The sequence below is a fragment of the Chelonia mydas genome, chromosome 13 (genome assembly GCF_015237465.2).
Source record: "Chelonia mydas isolate rCheMyd1 chromosome 13, rCheMyd1.pri.v2, whole genome shotgun sequence".
In the NCBI taxonomy this organism is placed as follows: domain Eukaryota; kingdom Metazoa; phylum Chordata; order Testudines; family Cheloniidae; genus Chelonia; species Chelonia mydas.
In genome coordinates this window covers 22,432,675-22,442,556 of record NC_051253.2, presented here as the reverse complement: position 1 = coordinate 22,442,556, position 9,882 = coordinate 22,432,675, and the positions used below count along the sequence as shown (strand labels likewise).

General features: G+C 43.2%; 1 long non-coding RNA gene across 1 annotated transcript in view; it reads left to right on the top strand.

Annotated features, from left to right (window-relative positions):
• The first annotated feature begins 657 nt into the window (after window positions 1-657).
• LOC122462720 overlaps window positions 658-9,882 on the top strand; it is a 109,780-nt gene continuing 100,555 nt past the window's right edge. The window contains exon 1 of the long non-coding RNA XR_006285433.1: window positions 658-1,025. This is a non-coding gene — a long non-coding RNA (uncharacterized LOC122462720). The remainder of the gene's footprint in view (window positions 1,026-9,882) is intronic.

Below are 9,882 nucleotides of genomic sequence, written 5' to 3'. Positions count from 1 at the left end.
TGTAAGTTGTGAAGCCTTCTATTTCTTTTAAGGGCAAAATACCACTAGTTTTCTCAGCCCAGCAGTATGAAAGTTGACAAGAGAAGTCCCCCATCACCTTGAAATGAATAAATGATGACATATTTGAAGCTTATAAAACTAATCAGCATATGAGAATATCTCTGTGGGGAGCCATTTTGCTGAAGACTGGTCATGTCTCTGCAGTGGGATGCCAAAATGAGCAATTTCTTGTATGAGATTCTGGAGAAAATAGTTTGAAATTTTATTTTGGGTCCTTTTCTGGCCAGGAAACTTGACTCTTTGAGGAAGTTTCCCTCAAATGGCATCAAAACATGGACACTTAAAAATTTTTTGCATATCTTGATACAAAATTTGATCTTTGGCTGGATGAAATTTCAAGCTCTGACATTTTTAATTTGAATTCTTTTGTTTAAAAACAATAATTTTTGAGTGAAATGCAACATTTTGTACTCAGCATCAGTTTTCATTGATGGAGAGTGGGGGGAAAAATGAGGAGGGTAGAATAATGGGATGCATGAGCCCTTTCAGGGGAATCAGAACAAGGGAATTCTCACTGTTTGGTGCAGAAGCCGTGAGAGTATGTGTCAGCACAGCAAGGCATGCTGGGAAGGAATGACAAGGAGTATAAGTAGCAGTCTTCCTTCAGAACTGAAAGACCAGGGATGAGGCAAGAGCTGGAGTGGGACTCTCCAACAAGAACATGGAAAAGAGACCGTGGCCAAGGCTTTCTGAGTGAGGGAGAAGTCCATATTTAATCCTTGCATCAGCAGGGGGAAGTGTTGGGCAGAATTTCCCACAGGAAAGGACTAGTGACACTGCTTAGCCCAGGAAAGGGAGGGTAAAACTACAAACTGTTGAAGCATGAAGGTTGAGGCCTGGGGTGCAACAAGGATATATTTTATGTCTGGACTCTTGCTTGTGCTAGAGGGTCAAGGCAATAAACACTGAACCACAACAAAGTATACTTCCCCAAGAGACTGAAGACCATGTGCATCTGATGAGAGGTAAGAACTTGCTACAGCGACAAACATTAAGTACAGGCTGTTTTCCATTTATTTTTCCTCGGGCCAATGGGAAGTAAGGTTGATTTAATCAAGTATTGAAAGATTGGGCCCGATTATTTGTGGTGATGAGTGCCTGTGCTGAGGTACTGAGCAACTTCAGCTTCTCACTAGATTTAGTTGGATGGCTTCAGTGATGTATGGCCAGAAGCAGAATGATGCATCTGAATTCAGGACTGAATTTGTAGCTTGAACTGCACTATGATGACCAGATCTGAACACTCTGAACTTTGGGAGGGCTCCAGCTTGGACCCAGACTTTCAAATGCTCAAGTTTAGGAGAGTCTGACTCTAGGGCTCCACTTCTGCTCATAGATAAGAAGTTCAGATCCAGCGTGTTGATTTGGGCGTGCCCAGCCCAGGGGCCTACACAATCTCACCCTTTTTACACCTCTGCTCTCATTCTCCCTACTTTCCTCCCAGTCCTTAGTCTCTTTCCAGTCATGACTTTTGCAGTTTCAGTTCTGCTGCTGCCTATGCTTAGAACAATTTCCAAATTCCTATTTTCCAAGTGCCTTCCCCTGCAAATCCTGTCTTAACACCTTGTCACAAAAATCCTACCTTCTCCTTCTCACCAATAGTTTTTCCTAAGGCCTCCTTTTACTCTACTGTTGTCCCATGCTTTAACTTTGTTTTTTGTCTCCCTTCGACACGCTCCCCTCATCTCCTTTACTGTTTAACTCCTTGTTCTAGGAAGAGCTGCCTACATTTGTGGCATTATTTAGAGAGTTTTTAGTAACTGTCTTGGGTAAGGTGGCACCATTTTTTTCTAAGAGCAGTCTTTCTGAGACTTGCCTCTCTTTCGTATGCTCCAACTAGCTCTTGGTTTCACTTGGTACTTACACATTGGGTTACTGTGAAATGGGGTGGAAAGCAACTTGCATTTGGGGGCAACTCAGCATTGCTGGCTATAGAGTCCAAGAAATGGCTGAAGCTCAAGGTGGAAAGTGCGCATTGTAAGCCTAGAAAGCACAGCCAAGGGGCTGACATTCTCTAACTGGCTAAGTGTATCCAGACATGTGCAGCCAGTGGTTAGCAGACAGAGTAAGTAACTTAATTTTTGTTGTTATTGTTTTGTCTCTGCTGTGTACTAATATGGACCCCACTGCTGTAGTATCAGAGCACCTTGTGACACTGACAGACCAGGTGCCAGCTCTTGTCAAGGCTTTAGGCCTCAGCTGAGCACTGACAAATTCATTGCAGGAAACCAGTCAATTTCACCTATGTGTTAATATGGTTAAGATGGATATCAAACTTACAACAATGTGTTTAGTGTTTAGATTTTGTGAAATGCTTGTAAATTGCTGCATGCATTGATCTCTCATATCTTTATTGCATGCTAAAGGTATCATTTAAATTTTATGACTATAAAAATCTTTTTGCTCTGAAACTGTTAACCTAGTCAGGAGGGATCACCTTCTAACCATCAAGAAACCCAGTCAATACTAAATGGGCCATCGTGGGACATCACAATACAAAGATTTTGTTAATTGCCCCTTTACACCCAGAAGTGGTTTTGTAAAAAGGGGGCTCGTCCCATCAGCTTGACTTCTGGAAGAAGGAAATAAAAATGTTTGACAAGAAAATTTTTCATCTTTTTTTTCCGGGTTGGAGCTACAAAACAGAAGCAGAGATCCCCCAAGGTCAACCTGGGTTATCCACCCTAAAAGACCTTGAGCTGACAGATTACTACAACTGTCACATTTTAAAACCATTGACTGTAACTCTAGTATATATTTATCCTTGTAATAACTCTTTAATTTCCTTTTCCTCGTTAATAAATCTTTAGTTAGTTGATGGAAGGATTGGTTACAAGCTTGTCTTTGAGGGATCTAGGGTAGAAATTGACCTGGGATAAGTGGCTGGTCTCTTGGGACTGGAAGTAACCTGAATATTGTGTGATCTTTGGTGTATAGCAGCCAATTATCACTAAGCCCATCTTGCCTGGGTGGCAAGATAGACTGGAATGCCCAAGGTGATGGTCTGTGAACTACTACAGTGCTTTAGGGGTTCACACTTGTTACTGGGTTGATGAAATCTAATTATAGGACATGTGACCAGTTTGGGGTGTCTGTCCTGCTTCTTGACAGTCTGTGCTGAGGTTGGCACTCAGTCGTGAACCACTCCAGACAGCATGACAAACCTCAAACTTTAATGTATTTATCCTTGCAACATCCCTCAAAGGTAGGGAAGTTCTCTTATCTCTATTTTACAGACGGAGAATTGAGGCACCGAGATGAAGGGTAACATCAGAGTTGTAACTAGGCATTTTAGCAAGTAAGCATATTTGCCCTTACCATTTTTTGTCATTTTTCCGCCCAGAGGTGATGCATGGGGGAAGAGATGCAATGTCACGTGCCCCCTCTCCCTCGATTTTTTGGTTCCCCCCACCCCCCAACCCAGACAGGCTGCAGGGCTCACTGAAGTGAGTCAGGGGGTGGAGGTGGCTCTCTATCCCCGACTCCAGCCATGACGGCTGGCCTGACTAACCTTTGCAGCATGTGTCACCTCAGTTTCTGCCCCTGTGACTTTGCACCCTGGGCAGTTGCCCTGATTGCCCCACCCTGGTTACAGCCCTGGGTAATGAGTTCAAAAGCCCCTAAGTGACATAAGTGCCTATGACATGTTTTGAAAAGGGCCTAAGTGACACTGAAAGTCAATGGGCTCCTCAGTGCATAAATCTCTTTTGCAAATGGGACGCAGGCACAAAACGTTAGAAAAGGGGACTCCAAGTGGCTTACCCAGTGCATCATGGGAAGCCTGTGGTGGAGCAGGGACTTGCACCCACGTCTTTCAATAGCTAGGCGACTGCCCTAACTACTGGGCAATCCTTCCTGTCTGGAAGCATCTCCTCAAACTTACCTGCAATTGAGGAGATGCCAATAGCCGCAGGAGTTCCTTGGCAGCACAGTTTGGAGACTGTTATAAAATGTAAATAGCGTTTTATCATGAAATATTTTGCATTTTAAAAACAGAGACAGTGTTATTTACTCCCCCCTTCCCTCCCACTCTCCCCCCAGCAGATGGGACATGGATCATTTTAATTAGATTTTATTGGACTGTTATATGGCCCAGTAATTGTGATCATTACTCATTTTCACTGCAGTTCAGACAGATTCTCTATTTAGACAGGATGATATTTTGATGAGACAAGTCCCATGTAACTTGTTATGTTAGGGGCCAGTAGCCAAAGCAGTGGCATTAGGTGTTTTTATAGCATTAAAAAGAATTGGAATAGATTAATAAAGATATAATGGGCCATTTGTGTTTCTAGCTGTGCCCAAGCTGTGGGTGCTGCAGGCAACATGTCTCTTTGGCCTACTTACACAACAACAGGTCATGCTGAAAATTCAGGAAACAAACTCTCCAACCACTGAAATCCAGAATAGCAGGTATTGGAAGTATAGCATAGAGGGCTAGCGCTCTGCCAGTTCATCATCTGTGTGGCGGATTCAAATACTGGGGCAGAGTCATAGTTTAAGGCCAGAAGGAATCATTAGATCATCTAAATTTCACTCAGTTATGCAGTCAGTGCTTGTACCCCCAGTTGCAAGTATTGAGCCCAATAACTGGTGCTTGACTAAAGCATAACTTTTGTGTTCACTATCCTTAGTTGGTGGAAATCAGTGTAGCCACACCGAAATCAATGCAGCTGTGCTACTGCATGCCAGCTCAGTGTCTGGCCCATTACACTTTGGTCTCATTCCAGTCTCTATTAGACACTTATTCGCATATGTTCTGACAATGATTCACACCTACTGCTAAGAGGTTAGGGCTGGAGGCTGAAGAAATCTGAAACTGTCTATGTGAATCTGACAAGCTGTAACTATTCTATTTAGGTTGGGTCCCTGTTTCTCTCCTTTTTGTCTCATGGGGTCATTTGGGCAGATCCCTGAGGCATTCCCTTCCCTTCCTAGACTGAGCCCCTTCTGAAGAACAGAGGGTATTGTAGGTCATGAGTGGTGCTGAATATGTTGGCAGATACTCCTACAGAATGTCTCCAACATCCATCCCTGCTGTTAAGTTCTGGTCTAGTCCCTTCTTTTGGTTTAACTACTGCAGCCTCCTCCTATATATGGCTTCCGTGATTTTCACCATTTAAGTCTATCCAACACGCAGAAGCATAAATTGCATTTGTCCCTCCATAGCTCCAACCAGATCAGTCCCTCCTAAATCCCAGTCTTCAATTTCCTCCTTCTGCTTCACACACAAATGCTCAATCTTCATTTTCAAAGTGCCATACAGTTCTCTTCTTGCTTAAATCTTGCTCCTTGTCTCTTCCCCCTTGTATCCACTCAGGCCCTAGGCTTTGGCAACCTGGCACAGCTTGTTGCTCTCTTGATCACCTTCTGTCCATCCATCCCCTGTACCTGGTAGCCCTACCTAGAGCCTGTGTGCCATGCAACCTCACTCTAACTTCCCCTTCACTTCTTTGGTTGTTCTCCTAACACCCCATGCAGCTACTCCTGCCTTCTAAACTGGCCTTGTTCCTTCAAACTCTCACTAAAATACTCCAGCATATTTTTTTTTAAAAAGCAAAACTTTTCTTACCAGCCACAATGTCCTTGTTTGTGTCACTGAAACTTTGGCACCTAAGAAAAATATAAATTAGAACTTGGTCAAATATTCATTGTGAAATATTAGTTACTAAATTAGCCCTGTTCTCTCTTTGGACATGAAAACGATCTGATTTCTCTGCATGAATTCATTATTTCTGTGTTTTGGTAGAATTTTCATCTGGAGGACATTTACAAATGGTTACCTTCGAATATGCCATTTGTCACTTGGATTATGTTGTCGGACATCAAATTCATGTGGCACTGTTTCTGCTCCCTGGCTGGATGAGTGAAACATTCTCAGCAGGAGAATAACTAGCCACAAACTTCTGGTATGAATTCTTCATACAAATAATTTACATTAAAATGGGTGAAACCTCAGGCTTCATTTCCTCTCAGTCATGGGAATAATTGCAAGCAATGATAATCACCACCCCACAAATCTGGCCCTCTTTCTTGTGAACACATTCATGAAGTAGGTTTTAGTACTACGCAACCAGCTCTAATACCTTCCTGTAACCCTTATCTTTTACAGATCCCCCCTTATGATTGACATACTCTTGCACTTTTTCTAGCTTACATTTAGGGTTACCAACTTTGGACAAATTCCTGGAGATTTCATCACAGGACATAATCTGTAATTAAAGATTAATCTTTAATTCCGGGAGACTCCAGGACAATCGTGTAGGGTTGGCAACTCTACTTACTTTGTGTGTAGAATGCCAGGGATGCTGATGGCACCATAGAAATAATATGTAATATTGCTTTGTTTGTGTGAGCTGGTCCATTTCTTGCTAAGGTCCTGCTGGGTGCCCCTGTGCCCATATAAAGTCTCACCAAAAGTCACTGGGATTTTCCTACATACCTCTCACTGCAGGATCCAAGACCGATTTTACATTGCTCTGGGCTAGGGTAAAATAACCATTGTATAATTATGAGGGCAGGAAGCGAAGGTGGAAGTCCTGTTGGGGAGATCAGCAACAAGAGAAGTCCTACTCCGAAAAGGAAAGAGAATAGGATATGGAAATGGCTGGTAGAGTTCACTCTACCACAGACATGGTCCCAGACCTTAATTACTGGCTTAGGCAACCATGGAGATAGTAGGAGGGGGGTGGATCTTGTCTGTGCTTTCCATCTGCTGTCTGCTGAAACAGGAAAGTTCCAAGCCAGGTGTAGCTGCTAACAACAAAGCAATGCTCAGCAAGTTAAGTTTAATTAAAGGGCTAATTATTCCCACTCCGGAATGGACCTATCACTGTACCTGTATTTACATTCTGAATCTCTGGTGTATATGCTGTATACACTTATCTTCTATTGTTGCTGTAATGTCTTATTTTTCTTAAGCAACGGGTGAGTTGTTGATGCTCGTGAAAAGTGAGAGCTAAGAGAATTAGCTAGAGCCAAGTCTAGGAGGAGGATTTTCACTATTGTGGCATTTCCCAACAGAGATTCTCATAGCACTTTACTTGAGCCTTCCCGCCCGCAGCAGACTAGGTGTTTCCACTTCAATGACATGGCAGTAACTGAGCATTAGACAGAGACTTGCGCAGGTTTACATCGTGACTCAGCAGAACTGGGGCTTGAACTCAGGCATCATTACTCCCAGCCCCCTGGCCTAATCATTAGATCACTCAACAAAACTCTTTTTTCTTAGCTACACCATTGTAAATATAGAGGAATCCCATTGACTTCTATGGAGCTGCTGGATTTGCTCCAGCATTAACAGCAGAATGTGGCCCACTGCCTCCTTGGCACTGGCATTTCTCATACACAGCTCTGTCAATGCAACTTCAGGCTGCCTTTGTTAGTTTCCTAAGGATGGGTATAACCTGTGCTTACTCTGTGTGGCTTGGAATCTTCTACTGGTTTTGCACTAAGAGACCTGGGTCTTTCAGCTCAGGCAGTAGAGACTCATGCTTTTGGATCCAGAGGTCCTGGGTTGATCTCTGCTGCCAATGAGCCGCCCCTGGGCATCGTGTCATGAAAGCATTCTTTCACATCAAAGATGCACTACGCAAAACAAAGCATTGAGAGGCACACAAAGGATCCCAGTAACGTAACATGCACTGTCTTAAAGCCTGTGCAAGCCATATAGGATTATTACACCATGGGAACAATAACAAGAACTTGTAGAAGACCCTGATGCATAAACAGGGCTAAGCTATACGCCCTAAGTGTCATTGAAGAAAAGAAAAAAGAACTAAGCCCCAATTTAAACACCTTCCTCCACTGTAAGGCCTGGAACTTAGCCAGTGGCAGTGGGGCTCAGACTTGCCAGTGTTATCTAGTGGGTTCAAGTGCTTTAACCTAAATTTCAAAGAACACTTTGGGTCCACTTTCTTCCCAATAAGGTGTAACACCTGTAACATCCAATACTGCTTTCCCAGATCTCTATTTCAGGGTAGTCTGCTTCTGTGTCAACCAAATTAATTGCTTACAATTAATGCCATCAGTGTTACAAATACTAGCTTTCTTGAGCAAAACATTTGTGGCCTTTAGGAGTTGTCCAAAGGCTTATTATCTGTACTATAGTAGCACGGAGAGGCTCCAAACGAGATAAGGGGCCCAATGTGTTTTATGATGTGCATATATGTAACACCGACAGACTCCAGTCGTCAGGATTGAACCTGGGATCTCTGGAGCTTAGTGCATGAGCCTCTACTGCATGAGCGAAAAGCCATATGCCTGCTAGCTAAGGCTGTAGAGCAGACTTATTAATCTCTCTACGTGATCTCAGTGCCACTAGAGGAGACAGAACACCACATATACATATAGTAAAGGAGTCCCTGCCTCAAAGAGCTTACAATCTAAGTAGACAAACTATAGGAGAAAAACATCATATCTCGCCTTGAACAGTTGGAGAATGGAGACACAAATATGCAGTTTGCCCAGTGTCACAGTGGGAGTCAGTGGCAGGTCTGGGAATTGATCCCAGGTCTCCAGAGTCCATGGCTTTTACTACATGTCCAATTTTTCTCTTCCTGGACATGAATATTGTACATGCTATATTTCCTATTAAAATTTTTCTCTCCCCTAATCTGCTCTTTTCCCCAGTCTCTTCTAACTGCGACATGAACCATAAAGCTGAACTTCTGAACTTTGAACTGTTGAAGCCACAATGCTAGAAGGGGTTTGAATTAGACAAAATGAGTGAACCTACCAGTAGTTGTGACAATGGTATCTGTTGTGAGTAGACTGAGACCCAAGTGCTTTGAGATCCTTGGGTGAAAGGTGCTGTGGAAAGGCCGAGTGGTGCTGTGGTAGTCCACAAATTAAGAAAAATGACTCTTGTGCAGATGCTATAGCTTTAATGTTTTTGTTTTAAAGCAGGGAGTACACTGTCTTGTGAGTGCAATTTGTCCTTTGAAACTCAAGGTACTAGTTTGTGACTGCAAGCCAGGTACATGGATGGCTAAAGGACATCGAATGAGTGTGCTCCTGGTATACAAGTTTCAGCCAAGGGCACTTTTTAAAGCTACGTTATGAACTCAAAGAAGCCATATAACCTATGTTTCTCATCAAAACGACCTGCCACACTCAAAAATTGAGTTACAGGTCAAGAATGGCTTGCTGAAATTATTTGGTGAATAATTTCTAGTAGCGAATCCACTCCATAAAAATATAAGCTGCCCACAAACGGAAAGAGGTAAATTGGGTGAATAAATGATTCACACTGGCAATTGTTCACCCAGTTCTAGCTGTGGTTATGACAGCCCGAGACCTTGTTTACTTAATCTGAATATTTGACCTTTACTCTTTTTGGAAATGGTATTTTTCCTCTTAATGATGTTGAAGGGACACTTCCGTTTCAGTGCTCTGATGGACATGTCTATAAATAGCTATTGCATGTACCAGAACTTAACACTGAAGCCTTCAGCAAAGTCAGCATTGCTAGGATCTTCTAAGCCTGAGTTAGAAACCACGTGGAGTTTAATCATTAATCACCAGTCCTTTAATTAACAGCTCTGAGCTTTGAACAAAAGGTGCTTGCTGCAAGGCTGCCGAGGGGCCCTGAACTCTTCAGTGTGTCTTCATGCTGAGGACCCAATGGCCTTCAGAAAAGAGGCTGATGGAGCAAGCTACTCCTCCTGTCAAGGGTCACCCTTTGAAGGAAGAGCAGATGTTCATGGCTTCATCTTCCTTCTCTCGCCTGCCCTGTTGGCTCACTGCAGTTTTGAGCTGACTCAGGTCTCTGAAGCAGGCAACCCGCAGTAGCAGTGCCATGCTCAGAAGAGGCCTGGTTTG